The 21,947-nt window shown below is 36.5% G+C and overlaps 1 pseudogene; it reads left to right on the top strand.

Annotated features, from left to right (window-relative positions):
* LOC105238801 overlaps window positions 1-21,719 on the top strand; it is a 127,471-nt pseudogene extending 105,752 nt beyond the window's left edge.
* The last annotated feature ends 228 nt before the right edge of the window (window positions 21,720-21,947 follow it).

Genomic DNA, 21,947 nt, shown 5'->3' with positions numbered 1-21,947 from the left:
TCCTCAAGATTTCTGTATCAAAGAAAATTCCCTTGAGTCCTCATTTACAAAAATATAAGACCAGAAAATCCAAATGTAACAGGAAGATCTGTGGTCATCTGATCCTACTATTCTTTTAATTTGATCCAGAGCATGGTCTTCTTGCCTGTGTAGATGCTTTTCTGAGTTTCCTTGATCCATTAAGAGATTAAGTCATACTTTGTACCTGCTGGAACCAATTGCAGATCTCTGCTGCTCCTGAAGTTGCCTACAGATTGATGGTAGGCAAAAAGAACTTAAACCTACTTTATCTTGCCTATTATTGGGTAATAGCTCCATTTGCAAACAAGCAAGCAATCAAGAGAGCAATAACATTAAACATGTGGATTTTTTTTTTTTGGATAAAAGGTGTGGTATGGGATTTAGATAAGCTGAACTTAGTAGCAATTTCCTGTATTTTGACCAGCAGATAATTTCTGAGATCCCAGCAGCATTTATACTGACTTTCCAGAAATAAGAGCTATGAATTGAAAGAAAAATTATTGTAGACCTTTATCTCTAATGATGAAGAGATACACTGAAGGAACAGCATAGTCTTAATTAGTAACATATATGAGAATTGGTTTGGAATTGCTAATACCCCTTTGTGTTATAACAAACAAAGCTGGCACAGTTGTTTTCATGTAAGAAACTATTAAGGGAATCATTACATTCACATGGTCTACCTAGTGGTCTTCACTGGGTTTATGGCTTAGTTTTAGCTCCTTGAAGGTCATTTCCAATTGGTTGTGGTTTCTGGGTTTTTCTAGAATGAGGGCCTTAACTTAAGTGCCAGATATGGGACTTATCATTTCAGTAGCCACACTCAGGAATTGATTCTATACTTCAAAAAAGGTAATATTTATGCTGAGATAATAGCAATGAGCTGTTATCTCCTTAGGTAAGTTGATATATACCACAGACATATTCTTGGAGCTAGACTAAACTTGAATGTATGATAGTAGCTTCCCTAAATATTTCTGACCTGAAATAATAATAATAGTAGTAGTAAGTGTAACAGTTTATTCATTACCATAGGCCCAGTTAAAATTTATCTGCTAGTTATCAGTTAAAATTAAACTGGGTGATGGTCTGCACTTAAAAGCAATTCATATACTCTTGCATTTATTCCTCCTAACAACCTGATAATTGGCTAAAATTATTACATCTGTTTTAAAAGATAAGAAAACGAAGTGCTATGGAGAAATAAGGCAACTAGTCCCTGAACACTCAGTAATGAATGGCTAAGTAGGAACTTGAAGCCAGGTTTATTATCTCTCCTACATCTGCATCCTTAACCATTTCACTAAATGTTCCCTATGGAGTAGAATACCCTAGCATACAAGCTGATAGGTGCTTCTTAGTAGGACCCAGGTAGCCTAGTTCATACAGCCCTTCATCAGAAATATTAGCAGAACTTAGCAAAATAATAATAATAATAATAATAATAATAGTGTAAGTCATGGAACCTGAGATGCCCACCAGAGCCTGCCTGATGACAGCAAGTATTTCCCAACAGGTCTGAACCCTCAGCAGACAAGGAAGTTGATTGAGACTGTCTCCCTCCTGTACAACAATCTTTTCTGTCTTTGATCCTATGGCTATGTCATGGTATGCCCCCTCACCATGATAAAGCATTACAGTCCTGGTACTGAGGAGAAAAATAATCTTACAAGCTGTTAAGGAGCTAATGAATGTTCACCAAATACCTGCAGCAAAATACAAAACCTGAATAAAGATTTGAAGAAAATTAGGAGGAGGATGTTACAATGAGTGCAAACACCACACCACTATAAAGGAAGAGCTAACTTTGAGAAGTTTTTAATCTTTGGGAAATCCCATCTCCACCCTAGAAGCAGCCTTTGACTATCAGAGAGTGGCCACTCACCGGCGCATTATTTCCTAGTACAGATTTATAATCTGTGATGTGAAGAGAGGAGTACCACCAAGGGGAACGTGCTCTCTGGACAGAAGTGTAAGATCAGAAGCAATGAAAATACTGAAAGTCCTGTCTGAGCACTAAAGTTCTTTCATGGGACTGACATCTAGTCGCCTGGGGAAAAGTTGTTTGAACTTTCAGTTTCTGAAAATAGAACTTATACAAGACAATGATAATAGGATGATAGTGTATTTTTTTTTCTGGTCCAGTCCAATACTTGGCATCAAACAGTGGGGCAAAAAGTAAGAAAAAAAATCCTAGCCTAAGCTTTTTCTGTAATTATCTAAAATTATCTAGATTAAACTTGAATATATCCACTGTACCTCATTAAGCACACTGTTCCACCGCCTGCCCTTTCTATCTGAAAATGTTCTCTCATTTTCAAATTGAATTTCTCCCCCATTAACTTACTGCTTAGGTATATTTTAATGGCTTTCCTTTCAACGTAAGCCCACTTGTTTTGGCTGTGAAATTATCTCATTTCATTGTATAAAGCCCAGCTTCACTTCTAATTTTCAGTAATTGTGTCCATTTCTAGGTGAAATATGTAAGCCCAAACAAAAGGCCTCTTAAAACTGGCCTGTCATTTTCAATTCTTTCTCTCCCAGACGCTGGTTGCTAATTTTCCTTACAATAATGCATGTCTGTTCTCCCTCTCCAATGTACTGTTATAATTAATACAGTGAAGCATCTGCACCTTGCTGTGTGAGGTCATCTCCGGATAGAAGCTGGTGACTTTACATAGCAACAGGCAGTGCAGGTGAAGTCGCCTTCAGGTAACGCATCACCCATTTGCGTTCTAAGTAAAAGCCTAAGGAGGACCACAAGCCTATCCTTATTTTTGCATTAACTAGAAATTCACTGGCTGAAAGGTTTTATACCTAGAAACTCTGGGGAAAAAGCATACTTTATTTTAATCCTAAATATATATTCCGCCACACATTCATAAATACGTACATGCACACACACATACATTTGATATACATTTGCATGCACACTCACTCACGCTCTGAAAAATCACAGATACGTGGTACACTCAATACACACAGCATCTTCATAAACTTGTTTAAAAATGATTTTGCCAATCTCTTTCCATCTTTGATTTGTGTCAATTTGCCAGTGGGGGAGAATAAATGGTGGATGACATTCCAAGTAGAGGAATGAGCTTGTAGAAAGACGCCATGTGCTGTAAGGACCTTGAGATTTTGTAAAACATGGGAAGGAAAGTACATCTGGCCCAGCAAAATAAACACAAAATGCGTTCGTAGCTGTAACTTGGAGTAAAACTGAGAAGAGCCTTATATGCCAAGCCTCAGACCTTGGATGTAATCCAAACACACGGTATATGAATCAAGCATCTGAACTTAATCCAAGTGATACAAAGGGCATGAAAATCATTTAAAATAAAATAAAACTTATCACCAACACACAATATCACTAGTTAAAATGAATTTACTTATATTTCTTCCCTGATTGGTCAATAAGACATAGAGGCAGATAATTAAAACATAATAGCTATGCAGCAGGACAGGTAATAGGATGATTAGCATTGTATGAATGAGAAAACCAAGATTCAAGGCATCTAAGTGAATTTTCAAGTTCACACAATTCCATTGTATTGATGTCTTCAAACTCAATAGCTTGGATGCTGCTACACCACTCTAGAGAAGGTTGCTAAAAAGAATTAGCTAAGGGGAGCATTGGCTTCTAAAATGGGTCTCAGTGTAGGTGCACCAAAAGATTTCTAAGTTCCCATAGGAATATGAGGGACCAGATAAAAGAACCATAAAAGTATGAAAGATTAATATTATATCCAGATTTAGGGAAAGATTTTGATAGAAATGTTTGCTAGGGGATTATTTATAATGAGAAAAAATGAAATTAATATATTTTACTGAATGTGAAGTCTAAATAAATGCCATGCATCATATATATTTGAATACCATCTGGGCATTAAGAACAGTTGCTAATTAAATGAAAAAGTTTCATCGAATGTTAAGAAAAAAAATGTAAAATAAGTTCAAAATACAAAAATCAAAAAACAAAAACTCTACATGCAGTCATGTTTTCAAATATAATGATCATTTATCCAGTCATCTAGATACGTATCATCTATTGATCTCTCCAACTAATTATGCTTTCAATCTGTCTATCTACCAGACAGGTATAGGAGACTTCAAGGAAACTAATTAGATATTAGGGTTTTTTTCCTTTTTTATTTCTTTTTTTAAAGATTTTATTTATTTGAGAGAAAGAGACAGAGAGAGCAGAATAGGGGGAGGAGCATAGGGATAAGCAGACTCCCTGCTGAGCAGGGACCCTGATGCAGGGCTCCATCCCAGGACCCTGATATCATAACCTGAGCCAAAGTTACACACTTAACTGACTGAGTCACACAGGGATCCCCCCCACCCCTCTTCTGTTTTTTGTTTTTGTTTTTTTTTCATATGCTTCCCAGTGTAGCAGAGAAATTTGGGGAGGGGACACATACTCCACTAGTATCTAAGGTAGATAACTTTGCGTTCTCCATAAAATGCACACGTTTAGTTACTTAGGTATATTTTGGCTTGTATACACATGGCAAGTGAGGAGTTAGGACACAAGAAGCTAGCAACACAATAATTTCAGTAAGCACTTGTCATAAGTGCCTACTATGTGCTAGGCAATGGAGATGCCCTGTCCTCATGGAGTCAAGTACTCTCTATAGATGATTTTAAAAAATGCAGTAACAATGCAAATGTGATAAATGGTAAAATGGACAATGTAAGGTATTTGGAAACTACATATTAAAAACACAGGATCTGGCTAAGGAAGAAGTCAAAAGACTTATAAAGGAAGGGCTATTAAGACTCAGATCCTAAAGAAATGTGAGCAATATATGTCCAAAAAGAAAGATCAAGACACAAAGGCCCTGAGATGAGAGACCCCTGCCACAACTGAGGAATTGAATGGTGTTCAATTGGATTGTCAGGTGCATGTTTTGGGGAAAAGAATAAAAAGATGAGCCTTTAGAAGCAGGCAGTGGCAAGTCCTAAATGTTCCTAGAAGCATATACAGAAACTTGGGATCTCTCCACAGGGTAGGAAGATTTTAATGGGGCTAGTTGTGGGGTAGAGGTCAGCATTTCAGACAGTTTATTCTGGAGTGCTGATTGGTTGTAAATAAGATTGGATGGAGGAATATCTGTTAGGAGCCTGTTTCAGTAGTTCCAGAAAGAGATGATGGTGGGCTTGATTATTGTAGTAAAAACAGAGATAAAGGAAAAATTATAATCCATAGACTTTGGATGCAATTACATAAATAGAGTGCTGAGGGCCCAGTTATAAATGGATTGCTTTCTTGAGAGAGTTTAGATGAGATGTAAGTGGCAGAAGGTGAAAAAACAGATTTTTCCTATGAAAAAATTAAATTATCATTTAAAAATATCTTGTTATAGATATTAGTGTTTACTTGACAATTTATAGAAGCATCAGCCATGAGACTCCCTGAAGAGTTCGTGCGTGCATGTGTGTGTGTGTGTGTAGTGGTGGGTGGGGGCTGTAAATTGAAGATTGGGGGCAAATTCAGAGATGATGAAGAACTATAAAAATCTTTGGAGACAGGTAGGAGGCACCCATTTGGATGTTCCTAGAGATAATGGGCACTGGACTGGGGGCTACATGGAGGTCTGTATTTCTTTCTGTGCTGAGGAAGAAAATGTAGAAGAAGATGAAATTGGAAGTGCCTAGAAAAAACGGAATTGTGACATAGATGTAATTCATACCCACTTCTCAATGACATTTGGGTACATCTGTATTTTTCAAGTTTCTTCAATAAGCAGATATCATAAGACCCTTGACATTTACAAGGGATAAATCCCAAGATCTTAGCAAATTTCTAGCTTTGCAAATACAGAAAAGTTTGTATAGTCTCTTGACTTCTCTAAAAATTATATTTCCTTCAAGAGAAATAAGTTTTTAGTGCATTTCTTTTCAAGATCAGCAAGTCTTATTACTTCTAACTACAAAATACATGTGGAGTCGTCTACCTCACAAACTGTGCTGTGACCACTCCAATTTAAACCATACTTTTTTTTTTCTTGAAGAACCATAATAGCCACTAAAACTGCTACCCCATTTCTATTTTTAAACTTCATATGGCCCAGAATATTTATAAACTGTACATTATATGTCACTCCTCTGCTTAATATTTTTCAATGTCTTTCCATTGCTTTAAAAAATATCCACACTCATTTCCATAACCGAAAAAATACTTTATAATCTTAACTTCCTAAATTAGAACTTCTCTTGTACCACGCTTTTAATGTTTAATATGCTGTAGCTACCCTGGCCTTTGGAGGACAAATTGACAATAAATAGCATATGTTTTCACTGAAGAAAAATTTAAATACATACTTAGAAATATTGAAAACAATTTCAAGTTACAGATATTCACCATTGTTCTTGTTTTAGTCAGCATGAGATAGGATATGCTGCTTTAACATGTAACCACAAATCATTTTGGCTTCACAAAACAAGACTAATTTTTTTGTTCATAAAAAGTTCACCTTGGGTTTAGGAAACTCCGTGACATCTCTCATCCATCTAGCCTCTGCTCTCTTGGGACTTGACCATCCATCACAATACAAGGACTCCCTCAGAATAGCTACAGTTGTAGGATAATGAAATTGGAAAATCCTCAGGGTATCTGCACTGCCTCTGCTTGAAAGAGATTCATTTTATTAGCCAGAACTGACTTCATGTGGCCTCACTTCACTAAATGGATGTTGGGAAGTGGAGTTCCTGTAAGTCAAGGCAAGGAAGGAGAACCAGAAACTGATAAGCACTGGTAAATTCTACTACAGTTTGTTCTTTCAGTTCTAATACATTAAGTTTAATCTTTCTGCAAAAAATATACCCACTTGCCAAGGAAGACCATCCTGATCTTGTCCAAAAACAGCTCTAAAGTTTAGGTGTTGTGCAATAATATTCTATCCATCAGATCTGGATGTGGCTCCTCTTAGATGGGAAACCTATGAACTCTACCTACAACCCTTCCCATACACACTTAGTATATAATGGTAGAATGTGGCTAGAATAATTGTAATAAACATTCTCATTCTGAAAGGAAAGAATGAAAGACACTTAATAGTCATTGGTCCTTAGAAATTCTGAAATCCCAGTGGGAAAACATTGAGTGAAACACCTATCTTGAAGGTAGAGCTTGAAGGTAGAGAATATTCCTTGATGAGGTTTTTATCCTGTTGTCCCAGAAGTTCCCTTTCCAGTGTCCTTAGCAGCCTTCTAGTTCCATCTTCTAAAAGCATTTTTCTCTCTCTCTCATTATCCTCCATGTCTGTATCTGAAGTGGACTTGTGGGATTAAGCTCTTTATAGAGACTATAACAGTTTCTCAATCCACTACCAGCCTGTGGAAGCATGGGGGCCCAAGGATCATTTCAACAATGAATGTTAACATTTATTGGATGCTTTCTATGTGATAGAAATTATACTAAGCAATTGCATGCAGTTAATCCTCACAATAGCCTTTTGAAATGGCATTATAATTATTCCTGTTTAAATTGCCCAGTGTTCCATGGCTAGTCCATAATGGAACTCGGTTTCAAACCCTGCTCTGTCTGATACCAATCTGTAATGTTTCATTTATTTCTATTGTCTTTATACACCAGAGTTAAAGGGATTGTTCTAGGAATTGTTAGAAGTGATTCCTAGAGTAGCTAACCATAATCGCTGTTTTTGACAAATGCAAAGGTCATTTTTACGCCTCAAAGCATGACAGGCTTTTCCATCTAGGCTACCAGTTTCTTTAGCAACACAATACTACACACACACACACACACACCAGGGCTTTTATATTTGGGATCTATTCAGATCCATGTACTAGGAACCAAAACCACAGTTGTTTTAAAGATATCATTTACAAATGTCCAGGTCCAGGTTTTTTCCTCTGGTTTTGATTTTTTTTTGTCCCCTTATTTTTCTTTATCAACTTATTGAGTCTGTTTTGAATGGTAGATGAAAAGGCTACATTATAAATCTGATATTTACCTCTAGATATTTTAAAAATTGATATTAATTTATTGGGCTTTGACCCTTAATCTGATTTTTTTAAAGCACTTCAGTTTTTTGAGAAATTTTACCAAAAGGCGGGGAGGCTTTTAATTTAATCACTGTTGCATAGCTGGGTTTTTATAGGTTTTTGATTTTCAAAGTCTCTGCAATGTTCGTCACTTATAGTTTGAAATCAAAAGCAATCATCTCACCAATATAGGAAAACATGGAATGTTTGTAATTCCACCATTCTATAGCCAATTCTTTCCTGAACTCATCAGTTTCTTGAAATGTCCTATAAAATGTGGCCAACTTCATCCAAAATACACTACTAAAATACTATTTCCCAGCCTTTTTCTCTAGACATTCAAGTTAAGAAGATAAGTTCATTGTCTAACTCACAAAATTACCCCAGGCAAGAATTTTACCACTCTATTATATATGACAAATATTCTACCACTTCTTATTATGAATCACCGTATTTCCAGGCACCTTTAACAGCAATGTCACATTTGAGGTTTTTGTTATGAGAGCATCTCACCTGCAGTACTAATTTCCTATATTATAGGGGAGTGTCTTGGTGGTTCCCAGGATCATGCCCAGGTTTAGTGTTGTACTAAAAGGACTCATTGAATTCCGAAGTCATTATACTCATGGTTATGGTTTATTACCATGAAAAGATACAAAGCACAATCAGCAAAAACAGGTACATCAGGCCAAGTTTGGAGGAAATTAGGAGCAAAATTCCAACAGTTTTCTCTTGGTGGAGTCAACCAAGAGACACTTAATTCTTTCTGCTATGAACCGAAGCTACATGTATGAAGTGCTGTCTACCAGGAAAGCTTGCTTGAACCTAAGAGTTTTTAATGAGGGTCACACATAAAGCATACAATACCTTCATGACTGACTGTAGTTAACAAAACTGCAGAATTCCAAAAAGAAAGCAGGTGTCCATCATAAATCACATTGTTTGCATAAACTAAACAAACTGCGTATTATTTCCTTCAAAACTCCAAGCATGCAACACACTCTTATCAGTAAGATATTCTAAACATTCAATTCCCAATAGCCCCCCGAGGGCCATTCAAGAAAATAGGCTCTTCTGGAAATGTGCATGTTTTAAGGAATTTAGACCTGATGAATTAACTTTTTTTCTTGTACATGCATGTTAGAATCTACTGTGAAAATGATGAAAAACCCTAATTTCACTGACTTAATACAACACAAGTATTTCACCACCACGACCTGCCAACCCTATTTATGTGAAGTTTACAGAAAATCTGAAGAATACTCCAAGGCACTTGATCACCACACCCAAGGTCAGTAAGCTTCTGTCCTTTGTTTCTGCCATGTGAGCACAAAGCTTTATCTGCCATTGTGTGGCAGAAGAAGAGATGAAAGAATCCCATGGAACCCTTCACAACATTAGCCAGTAACACATGTTATTTTTGCTCACATTTCATTGGTTCTCACAGGGCCCCACCCACCTGCAAGGAGCAGGGATTTCAGACTCCCTGAAAGAAGGTGTGAACAGAAACATCTGAAATAAAGTCAGGAACTCAGGAACATCAAGGGGCCCTAAAATGGAGCTAGGAGGCCAATGGGGGGTTAGCCTCCTACATGTCCACACCTGGTGAAATGTGAGCTTTTAGACTGTGCCAACCACAAACCAACTACCACATCTTGTTGCAATTCTCAGAAGGAGGCTTACTTCACTGAACTCCAACCTAGTATCTGGCATAGCAACCTATCCTATGTTAACCGTTCATTATTTTTGCCTATGCCAATCATAATTCTTTCAAAACAACTTGTATAACCTGCAGTTTTTGCCTTTATCAACCTGTTTCTCCTCCCTCCTTGGAGCACATTTCAGTTTCCTCCTGAATCTTTGTCTCCTGGATTTGAATTCCTCAATAGCCCAAATAAACTTTTGGTTTGCTTTACAGCCTCAGTCCTTTCTTGTTTGACAAAGGAATGGAGATCCAGTTATCAGTGAGAACTAGTGGTGTCCATCATATTTACAAATTATCAATATTGTGGATATTAAAGCTATGAACGACAGAGAGGTTATACATAGTTATAGCCAGGAAAATCATATTTTTAATTACTGAGAAGTTAAAAAAAAAAGCCAACCAAGGAAACTAGTGGTAACAAAAGGCCTCTCTTAAAATGAGCTCATTTTCATGTGTTCACTCATATCAGTATCAACCCTTCTGAAAAGGAATAGTGTCTTTTTGCCAGAAGTTGGGAGGTAATATTTCATGATAAAAACAAGGAAACATGTTCATTCTGTTGAGGTCCTTTGGAGAAATCTGATACAGTTTTCCAAGAGGAAAGGGAATTTCTCCACAGCCTGAAGGTATAAACCCTCCAGAGGGGTAGGGGTTGGAACAGCTACCCGTTTTGAACAGTGTAGCTATTGAATGCTTTTTATGGGCCTGACCTTTTGGTAAGAAATCTCCATATATCCTATTATTCCTTACAAGAATCTTTTGAAATGGGCATTTTAATAATTCCGTTTTAAAGCCAAAGAGTCTAACACTGAACAGGTAAACAGGTAAAATTGAGAGGTAAATTAGGAAGAGTCAGAACGTGAACCCTGGTCTGTGTTGCTCTGAGACACATGCTTGTAACTACAAGGCAAATTGTTTCTCAAAGGCAGATGACCTCAGAACTGTGAATAAGGCTGTGTCACCCGGCGAGGACAAATGAAGCGATTGAGAATGCCACTCACTCTCAATACCTCTGCAGCCCTATTCATTCTTCCAGCCATTATCATACAAATGATGGACATGTATCTGGAATAAGAAGTTTATTTACTATAATTTCTCCTATTTTTATGCAGATTTATTATTGAGTTTAAATCTCGATGTGTAGAGAACTTTGCTCTGAGTTAGGGCAAGACATATAAGGACACAGAGGGTAGAGGAGGGTAGTTGATAAGAGAGGACAGGGGCTTGGGGGCGGGGCATAGGGGTCAAGGGGCAGGGGTATAGTAGAGCCAGAGGTGACACAGGGCAGGCAAAAAAGAAATAGCTAAGAATATTGCCCTAAAAGCCTTTATTCCTTAGTCAGAGAAACAGAAGAGATACATAAAAGTGATAGCCAGCATCTTGAGTCGATCTTTTTTCTTTCTTTTTCTAAAAGTCTAATTGATTAGAACAGGATGGGATGCCTGGGTGGCTCAGTCAGTTAAGTGTCTGCCTTCAGCTCAGGTTATGATCCCAGTGTCCTGAGATCGAGCCCCCTGTCAGGCTCCTCACTCCTCAGAGAGAGCCAGCTTCTCCCTGCCCCTCTGCCTGCCCCTCCCCCCTGCTTATATGCTTTCTGTGTCAAATAAATAAAATTTTAATAATAATAAAAAAGGAAGCATTGATTGAATTCTTCCTCTGCAGTAGTCACTGTTCTGGTTGCTTAGGATTGAGAAGTAAACAAACCAGATTTTCTACTTTCCTGGAGTTTATACTCTTGTGGGAGTTCCATTAAAACAAAGAAAAAAATTCCCAACTAACCAAATAATTATCCATGCTTATTTCAAATGTTGATACATTTTATGAAGTGATTAAAAGTGTGATATGATAGTGAAGGGGAGAGAGTGTTGTCAGGGGACCTCACTGGTACGGTGATATCCAGATGAGTGGAACTGGAGACAACATTTTTCAGTGGGACTAACGTGTAGAGACATGGATTTGATGGATGAGCTTCAAGTTCTGGTGGAACTAGACTGGCTGGAGTATAGGAAACACCAGGGAGAATGACAGAGGCTGGCATGAAGGCATGGTCCAGACGACATAGGTTCTTTTAAACTGCAGTAGAGGGTCTGAGTTTGTTCTCAGAGGCAGCTGTGACAATGACAGAGGGGCCATGCCAAGAATTCAGAGGTGCTATGGGGGAAATCCTGTGGGTAGATGGTAAGGACTCTGAGTGCCATGACTGGGAATTTAAACAGTCTCATTACATTACTTCAAAAACCTGATCCACTTCTTCCCAACCAGCCCCAGAAACTTTTTCTTGCTTGACCAAATATGATCATTAGCCAATTCACATTTTTCTCAACCCATTTCTTCCAGGCCATTGATCCATGTGGCCTGGTCTAGCCATGCTGAATTTTCCTTCCAGTGAATGAATTCCCTTTCACTGCCTCTCTGACTGTCCCCTGTGCAATTTCCCAGGCGTTTCTTCCATTTGGTTCCTGGTCATGCCTCTGTTACCGTTTTCATTATTTTAAAAATGGAGAGGATGTGTTTCTGCTGAAGTTGCCCGATCTTGTTTTCACTCTATTGGACTCCAAAGTGTGCTGTCTGGGCGCCTGCAGATGGATGAGGCAGAAAAGCCTCATTTGATTTTCCCTTTCAATTTTCAGATCTTTCACTGCTTGCCTGGTTTCGTTTTCTCTTCTAACAGTGCATCTAAATATGTGCCTTTTTCTTCCCTCTTGAGGTAATCCTTTTTATTGCTTTTACCTGTAACATTTGCTTTTGATGGTTTCTGGATATGTGTTTAGGATAAAAGATGTTCTGTTCTAGGCTTAGTTATCCCCTCTGTGCTTTACTTGGTTATTTCCCTTTGTTCTGTGACTTTTTTGGGGGGTGGGTGCTCATTTTTTTCAGTGCTCTCTTCTTAGAGATTCCTTTACTTAGGGTGTCACAATAGTGTTGCTTGAAAAAAACTTTTTGGCCTTCAGAACCTTTAATGTGTCAGATGGTATCCTATTGTTGGTGTTTTGAAAGAGAAATACCACCTCAGAGAAGCTCAATATTCCTGCACATGTTTTGATGTTTTGTTGTTTTAAAGCCCAACAATCAATTAGTCGGTATATATTCCCTAAATCAGATCTCCACTCAAGCCAAAAAACAGCTCCTCATCTGTCCCTGCTGAAGGGCAGTAAAACTAAGAAGCTTGTATTAATAAGTGTCTGCAGGAAATTTAAAATAATTTCCTGCTATTGCTCCCTTACTTCCCAGAAATTATAACTGCAGGGATTTCAAGTAATGTTGTATATCTATGGTGGGAGCAGGATACACACAAATTGCATTATTATGCTAAATATTATATATATATATATATATATATATATATATTGCATAATGTCATCCCTATTATTTCCTTTTTTTTGTTTTAATTTTTTTAGGACACCAAGCTTGTTTTATTAGCTGAGTGAGTTTATCGTCAGTTATACACTGTGTTTTCTGATAATACTTTGACTAAATTATTTGCAGTTTTTATGCTTTACTACACTTTTCAACCACATATAGAATTGACTTCTACAGGCATGCAGCATTGCTTTTTTATGAAGGTTTTCTTCAACTTTGACCCCAGATTTCAAATAAACAGTTGAAGTGTGTCATGAAATATAAGTATTTCTGTAGGTATTTCTAAAATTTGCTGGATGAAGGCTGGTACTGCTACAAATATAGATATTTGTAAATATCTATAGATATTTATCTATAAATATCTGTATTTGTAAATATCTGTAGATATCTATAGTAGCTGGTACTGCTACAAATATAAATATTTGTAAATATTACATGTATTTGCTTCATGTTTAAATGCATCTATTTTGACCATTAAAAAAACAGTATAACCACAGTAGAAAATTATGAGAAATTGAAAAAAGGAGAACCATACTCTCTTAATATAATCCTACTATCTTAATAGAAACATGGCTGTCATTTCAGATCCTACCGTTTCTGTTTTTGAGAAGCTTGTGGTGCTCCTGCATACTGAAGACTTGCTAGACCCCGGGAACATAAAGAAGAATTGGAATAGTGTCTGAGTTCACAAGGGATCCCAGGGGAGATGGCAGTCTCCTACAAAGCTTCCGAAGTGATTAGTTTAGAGAGTAATGCCTGAGACTCTGGGATAAAATGATTAGGGGAAACTTAGGTGTTCATGAAAAGAGGCAGAGAAAGATTCTGAGGAAAGGGGATTCCCGAGTTTTATCTAAAGGGATAAACTGGGCTAACTCAAGACAGGAAGGATAGGAAGGTCATTCTAGGAAAAAGAAATGCCATAAGTCAAGGCATATGCCACAGTTTCATTGGGGGCACTATAAGCAATTTACTGTTGCAGAAATAGAACATAAGTGGTGAGAAATGTTAGAAATAAAATTCTTAGCCAATTGTGGGCTAGTCTGTGCATCGTGCTTTGAACATAGTTTTAATCAAGGAACATGTAGATATAGAACTGTTATGTATTCATTTTTATACACATACATGTGTATGCATACGTGTGTATGTTTATTCCACCTTGCATTTAACATAAAATCAGGTAACTATATTTTACTCATTATTAAATATTACATATTGTTAAATATTATAAATTTCTAAATAAATATTGTTAAATATTGCTAAATAAAATAATATTATGGCTGTTGCTCAAATTAATATCATTAATTCAGGTTTTGTTTTTTTTTTCCTATAGGAAAAAAAAATCACTTAATAAGATGGTTTTTACTAAATTAAGCTCCCTCTCACCAATATGCAAGTACAAATGTATACATTTCCCAATAGCCACTTCCAAAACTGGTGATCTTTTCCCCCCTTAAGTTTTGCTAATTTATTTGGCAGATTATTTCTTAGTCTTTAGTATCAGATCCTTGTGATACAATAAAAATTATTCTCATGTTTTAATGATGTTATGAGGATTAATTTAAGTAATGAATGAAAATTGTAGAACGCACTGGCACATAAAAGTGTTCGATAAATTATAGTTATCGTGTGATTATCTCTCTGAATGATAAAAACTATCTTGATCTATTTTTTTCTCTTCCTGGATCTATTAGAGAATTAATAACTTAATGAATACTTAATGCTCATGTTAGAAAGCATTTTTATTTTATACTAGCGATTGACTACCAGCACAAAAAGCCCACAACTAGGATGAGGTACAAAAAGTAGTGTGATAATTTCAAATCTTCCCAAAAAACATCAGTCCATGTAGACTCTTGTTTAATACAATTTAGTAAAATTCCTAAGGTTCAAATTAAGAAAAAACTTAAGTAAGGTAGCCCAATAGATTCGCCACATTCTAGGCAGGAAAATGACTATTAGCTCTATTTCTTATATCCAAGAGATTCTCTTGTACTAGAAACCATTCAAAAGTGGAAGTGCATTGTCTTAGATACAAGATCTATTAAAGCAGAAGAATGGGGGAGGAGAGAGTGTGGAAATAAACGTGACCATCTCAGATAGTAAGCGATTGAACTTTAAGTACCCCTGTAGATCTTCATGTTGCCAAAAGATGTCAGGCAGAGGCATCAAAACCATGAAATAAAACACACTGGTGTTAGTCATACCAGTGGTACATTTTATTTCTTTTCTTCAGCCAATCTATTTTTTTAGTCAACGCTATAAAAGTCTAAATAATTAATAAAATTCACCTGTTTTAGCTGTTTCTCTCAAAGAATTGATCCATTTAACCAGACTTATCAAATTTATAGTCATAATGTTGTTTATGAGGTTCCTTATCAAATTTATAGTCATAATGTTGTTTATGAGGTTCCAATATCTGTAGGACCTGAGGTGATCTTCCCTTTTCTTTTCTTAATATTGGTAATTTATGTCTTTGCTCTTTTTTTCTTAATCAGTTTGGCCAGAGTTTTTGTATTTTGTTTTAATTTTATTTATTTATTTGAGAGAGAGAGAGAGAGAGAGAGCAAGCTCATGATGGGGGGGGGGTGAAGGAGAGGGAGAAGCAGACTCCTTGCTGAACAGGCAACCCCAAGCAGGGCTTCATCCTAGGACCCAGAGATCATGACATGAGCCAAAGGTGGATGTTTAACCAAGAGCCACCCAGCTGCCCCAGTTTGGCCAGAGTTTTATCAATTTTATTATTGATCTTTTCAAAGGACCAGTTTTTTTTTTTTAATTTTCTTTTATATTTTCAATTTCACTGATTTTTGTTATCTTATTTCCTTTTTTTCTTTTTCATTTGCATCCAATTTGCTCTTTTTTTTTTTCATTTGTGGGAAAGTGATTTTTTAAATTTTTTTAAATTTAAATGCAATTTAGTTAACATATAGTATAATATTAGTTTCAGGGGTAGAATTTAGTGATTCATCAGTTGCATGAAACACCTTATGCTTATTACATCAAGTGCCCTCCTTAATGCCCATCACCCAATTATCCCATCCCCCATCCACCTCCCCTCCAGCAACCCTGTTTGTTTTCTATAGTTGAGAGATCTTATGGTTTGCCTCCCTCTCTGTTTTTATCTTGTTTTTCCTTCCCTTCTCCTACGTTCATCTGTTTTGTTTTTAAATCCCACATATGATGAGATCATATGGTATTTGTCTTTCTCTGACTGACTTAGCATAATACCTTCTGGTTCCATCCACATCATTGCAAATGACAAGATTTCATTCTTTTTGATTGCTGAGTAATATTCCACTGTACATAGAGTAGCCATCCTTACATGGAACAAACTAGATTTTTATTTTATTTTTTAAATATTTTATTTATTTATTTGAGAGAGAAAGAGAGCATAGCAAGAGAGAGGGAGCATGAGTGAGAGGGACAGAGGGAGAAGCAGACTCCCCACTGAGCAGGGAGGCTTAACACAGGGCTTGATCCTAGGACAAATTAGATTTTAAACTGAAGACTGTAATAAGAGATAAAGGAGGACACTTTATCATAATAAAGGGGTCTATCCAACAAGAAGATCTAACACTTATAAATATCTATGCCCCTAACTTGGGAACAGTCAAATATATACATCAATTAATAATAAACTTAAAGAAGCTCATTGATAATAATACAATAATAGTAGGAAACTTTAATACCCCACCATTCACAGCAATGGACAGATCATCTAAGCAGAAGATAACAAAGAAACTAGGGCTTCGAATGACACACTAGACCAGACGGACTTAACAGATATATTCAGAACATTTCATCCTAAAGCAGCAGAATACACATTCTTTTCAAGTGCACATGAAACATTCTCCAGAATAGATCACATCCTGGGTCACAGATCAGGTCTCAATTGGTACAAAAAGACTGAAGTAATACCATGCATATTTTCACACTGCAGTGCTATGAGATTGAGGTCAATCACAAGAAAAAATTTGGCAGGACCACAAATACATTGCAATTAAAGAACATCCTACTAAAGAATGAATGGGTCAACCAGGAAATTAAAGACGAATTAAAAAAATACATGGAAGCAAATGAAAATGAAAACAAGACAGTTCAAAACCTTTAGGATGCAGCAAAGCCAGTCCTAAGAGGGAAATATATAGCAATACAGGCCTTCCTCAAGAAGCAAGAAAAGTCTTAAATATACAAGCTAACCTTACACCTAAAGAAGCTGGAAGAAGAACAGCAAATAAAGCCTAAATCCAGCAAGAGGAGAGAAATAATAAAGATTAGAGCAGAAATCAATGCTATACAAAAACAAAAGCAAAAACAAAAAAGAAACAAAAACAAACCAAAAGAAAAACCCAGTAGAACAGATCAACAAAACTAGGAGCTGATTCTTCAAAAGAATTAACAATGTTGATAAACCCCTAGCTAGACTTACCTAATCCTATATTTTTTAAGCACTACTTAAGCTGCAACACATAAAAGTTGATATATATTCATCTTAATTTAATTCAGAATATTTCCTAATTCCATTTTTGTTTTCTTCTTTGACATAGGGTTTATTCAGAAGTGTGTTTTTAAACTTCCAAATATTTGAGTATTTTTCAATTATTTTCTACTGATTTCTAGTTTCCTCCTGTTGTGGGCTGAGGATATATGTTGGGCAATTTCATTCTAGAATTTTTGTAACACAGACGTGGTCTATCTTGGTCACTAGTGTGTACGCACTTCAAAAAGAAAAAAAAAAGTGTGTTCTGTTGGGTTTCTCCTTTTGTCCTGTGAAGGTCAATTAGGTCAAGTTAGTTGATAGTGTTGTTCAGGTCTTATATTTGCTTACTGATTTTCACTTTACTTGTTTTATCAATTACTAAAACACCTCCAACTATAATTGTGGATTTTAGACTAGTCATTTTAAAAATGCCATGTGTAGTGGCATCAATTCTTAATGTCTAATAAATCGGCAAATTTTCTTTTACTTATTTAAAGCCATATAATTCACCAAATGTGTTTGCTGATGCTTGAATTCAATGTAATTTGGGTCTTAGTCAAAATAGGAAGCACCAGATACTTTTCATCAAGCAGCACATGGTAACAACTATTTATACATTCCATGCGTAATTAAATCAAACACATATTTTGGTATTTGGGGATCTATCTCTATTCAACAAACTTTCTAGATATCACTAATCAAAAGGCAACGCACTAGATTTTTTTTTTTTTTAAGATTTATTTGAGAGAGAGCATAAGTGCTAGCAGGAGTAGCAGGAGAGGGAGAGAGAATTTCAAACAGACTGCCCACCAAGTGCAGAGCCCCACATGGGGCTTGATCTCATGACTCTGAGATCATGACCTGAGCTGAAGTCAAAAGCCAGGGACTCAACTGACTGAGCCACCCAGGTGCCCCAAAATTTCTTCTGACATTAAGATCCTAGGTGATGGTTTCTAGAAAATTCCCATTTTAAGGCTCAAGTGCATCAGTTGTAGAAGAGAGAAGGGAAGATTAAATGAGATTTTAAGAATATTTAGTTTCTGTGACATCATTCTCATCAAAATCAGCAAATTTATTTCATTTACATTTGTTTGACTTAATATGCATTTTCAGGAGCCTACCACTTTTATTCTATGAGGTAACTTACTAAATTGAGCCTCATTCTGTCAGTTGTAAAATATTATAGTTACCACAACCCTGCCTATATTTTGGGAAGTTGTAATAAATGAGAAGATGACTATGTCAAGAGTTGTACACAACTGAATTGATATCATCCTGATGATTATTATCAAGCAAAAACACTCACATGCTAGTGAAATTTGCTACTTTTGAACCACACACACACACCACTTCTGCCCCAGAAGCTTAATTATACCTGTACTATCACTTGTATGTCTTTGAATGATCTTATATTATTTCTAACTCAACATTTCATGATCTTTCCTTCCCTAGGCAGCTAATTAAATCAGCAGTTGAACTCTTCAATTCATACTCAGGCAATCAGGAATTTCTATTTCTTTTCAACTAGTTCCCTCACATAATTGCACAGTTCCTTTTTCTAGAATCTTGAAGAAGCAAGATGGAATGGATTTAATGGGTTACTTTCAGAGCCACAAATAAGACTGACTTCTCAAGACTCTGGCCGATTGGTATCTATCTGAGTGGAAGATGGTTTGGTTGAAAATGAGCTAGTCGATGTCCTAATGTGGCTTTTGATTAATTCACGCCAATGATTCTGAAATTGTGCCATCTACTTTAAAAAGAAACCTAACTTGTGAAGCATTATTTCTTATTTTTCATCCAGAGAGGATTAGTGGAGAGAAAATTAAGTTCCCTCATCTAAGTAAGTACCTCAGGGAACTATTCACCTATCAATGTATGGGAGAGTTTCAGCCTGTAACTTACCCAATTTCATTAGCATTAATGGGAGTTTTGTGTGAAATCCTGTGTGAATCATTGCTTTAGGAGATCTGTAAGAGTTGTTTGATTACTTTTATTTTGTAATGGCTCTATTCTCCAGCTCAAACTTTTAACTCATTAGGCTTGCAAAAGAGGCTAAATTTTGGAAGGAATCAAACTTGGACTTCTGAAGGTAATTAAGTCAGAGAAGCATCACATGGACTTATTCACCACTGTGAATATCAGTTGCATGCTGCATATTAGGTGCCCAGATGTTCTACTGGACTGCTGTCTACAGTGTGTGAGGACTCAAACTTCAGTTTTTAGCTTTCATCCAATTATGTTTTGTTAATACGAAAAAAATAAAAATGTTTTATAAATATGTACTCATTTATGAGTATTCTTACTCAAGCCCTCTATTTTTCCCTCACTGCTGGGCCATGAATTCTGCACCCATTTGGATGATCCTTCAAGTACCCAGGCCTTGCCTTTTTTTGGCTTCTACTTTCAAATGATCTTTACACAGTATAGAAACAGATTTTGTGATCAAATCTGGACAATTTTGAAAATGAAAGGAGAAACTAGTGAGGCTAGTGCACCCTGGCCTGAGTGCACATGCGCAAACACCCTAGAGGTGCACTAGGGAACCTCAGCGCCGTAGTGAGGGGGGGGAAGATAGAGCAAGAAGCCCAGCTGGCAGGCAGCCCTGGCCCCTCTGACTGAGGTCTGGCTGCTTTCACTGCCAGGGGCCTCTTCCTCTGGACCTAGTGTGTTCACACACATACAGGCCTGGGATAGAAGAGTATTTTGGGAATTCAGAAAAAGAAGAGATGACTTCTGACTAGATGAAAATTCGGATGAATTACCTGGTGAATGAAAAAGAAAGCACGAGAAATCTGACAGTATTTCCCTTTCTTTGATGAAAGCCTCACTTTATGTGCAATAAGGGAGATACATTGTGAAGAAGCAGTAGCAGGGGAATCCAGAGACTCCAGCAAATCCCGATCTTGATGCTGGTGTAAGTGAACATTCGGATGGTTGGATCAAGATTCAGTTTCAGATGACTTCGCTGTAGAATTTGAAGTTGAGTCTTGATTCAGAAGATTATAGCCTTAGCGAAGGAGAATAACTCTCAGAGGAAGGTGATGAGATATATCGAGGTAAATCAGGCAGGACAGAGTGATATGGATTCACTAGGAGAAGATCCTTAAATTTCCTCAGCAGACTGCCAGAAGCATAATTTATGAAACAAAATGAATCTTCCCCTTCCACCCCACTGCAACAGATGTTGGGCAATTGGTGAGAAGTAGCTTCATAAAGAGAGAAAATGTAAAAGACAATCTAGGAAAGCCAACACAAGTAGAAGAGGGCTTTGATGTTCCTGATTGTAAGTAGTAATAATAATAGCCATAATAATACTACTACTAATAATAAACAAAAAACTACAGTGGATGATTCCAAAGAGTCATAATGTTGAAGAAAATGATGATCACACAAACCTCCCAGTTCTAACAAAGTAAACACTATTCTCAGCCATGGACTTCTAATTGCATCACTTACAGCAGCCAAGATGTCAAGGAGTTTGAGTGTGAAAAAACATGAGACAAGGAAGACAGTATGGAATCTCGTTTTCTCCTTAATGCCATTGATTCTCATGGGATTTGCCAAGGTCGACCTAAAAATAGATGCATTGTCCACTGAATATAGGACATCTTATGGTATGTTTTATACGTGCAAAGAGGCTTAAAAAGAAGTATGCAAGATAAGTCCTAGAGCTCTGCTGTAAAACATAGTGCATACCGTTAACACGTATCATTGAAAGTAGATCTCATGTTAAGTATTCTTTTTTTTAATAATTTTTATTTTGTTATACTAGTCACCATGCGGTACATCCCCAAGATCTCATGTTAAGTATTCTTACACCCACACACACAAAACACACACACACACACACACAAACACACAAGGAAATTGTTAGAGGTGATGGATATGTTTAGGACCTTGATCGTGGTGATAATACTATGGGTGTATGCTTATGTCCAAACTTACCAAAATGTATACATTAACGCATGTAATTTTTTTGTAATTTATATCAGTTATACCTTGATAAAGCTGAGAGAGAGAAGCAAGCCCTACCCAGTATGAAGGCAACTAATTCAAATAATTGTGATATTTCCCCTAGTTGACCTGTCCATAAAAGTAGAATCATATATTTCTAACAGTATAACCCTAAACATTTAGACGAACATGAAATGTATCATTTTTTAAAAAATGTCAGAGCAAGAATGTATCTTAGTTCATGTATCTTTCTTCTCATCAGTGTAATTTCCCTATTGGAGTTGGTAGTGAATATTTACTTCCTTTTAGGAAAATGTAAGTTCTATCTATATTTTATATTTGATTTTTGATATAATTTAGATTGGATATACTGCTCATCCTTTACTCCTATTCCTTATATTTTAAATCTTA

The sequence above is a fragment of the Ailuropoda melanoleuca genome, chromosome 4 (assembly GCF_002007445.2).
Source record: "Ailuropoda melanoleuca isolate Jingjing chromosome 4, ASM200744v2, whole genome shotgun sequence".
Taxonomy (NCBI): domain Eukaryota; kingdom Metazoa; phylum Chordata; class Mammalia; order Carnivora; family Ursidae; genus Ailuropoda; species Ailuropoda melanoleuca.
Note: the sequence above shows the minus strand (reverse complement) of the source record. Positions and strands in the feature narration are given on the sequence as shown.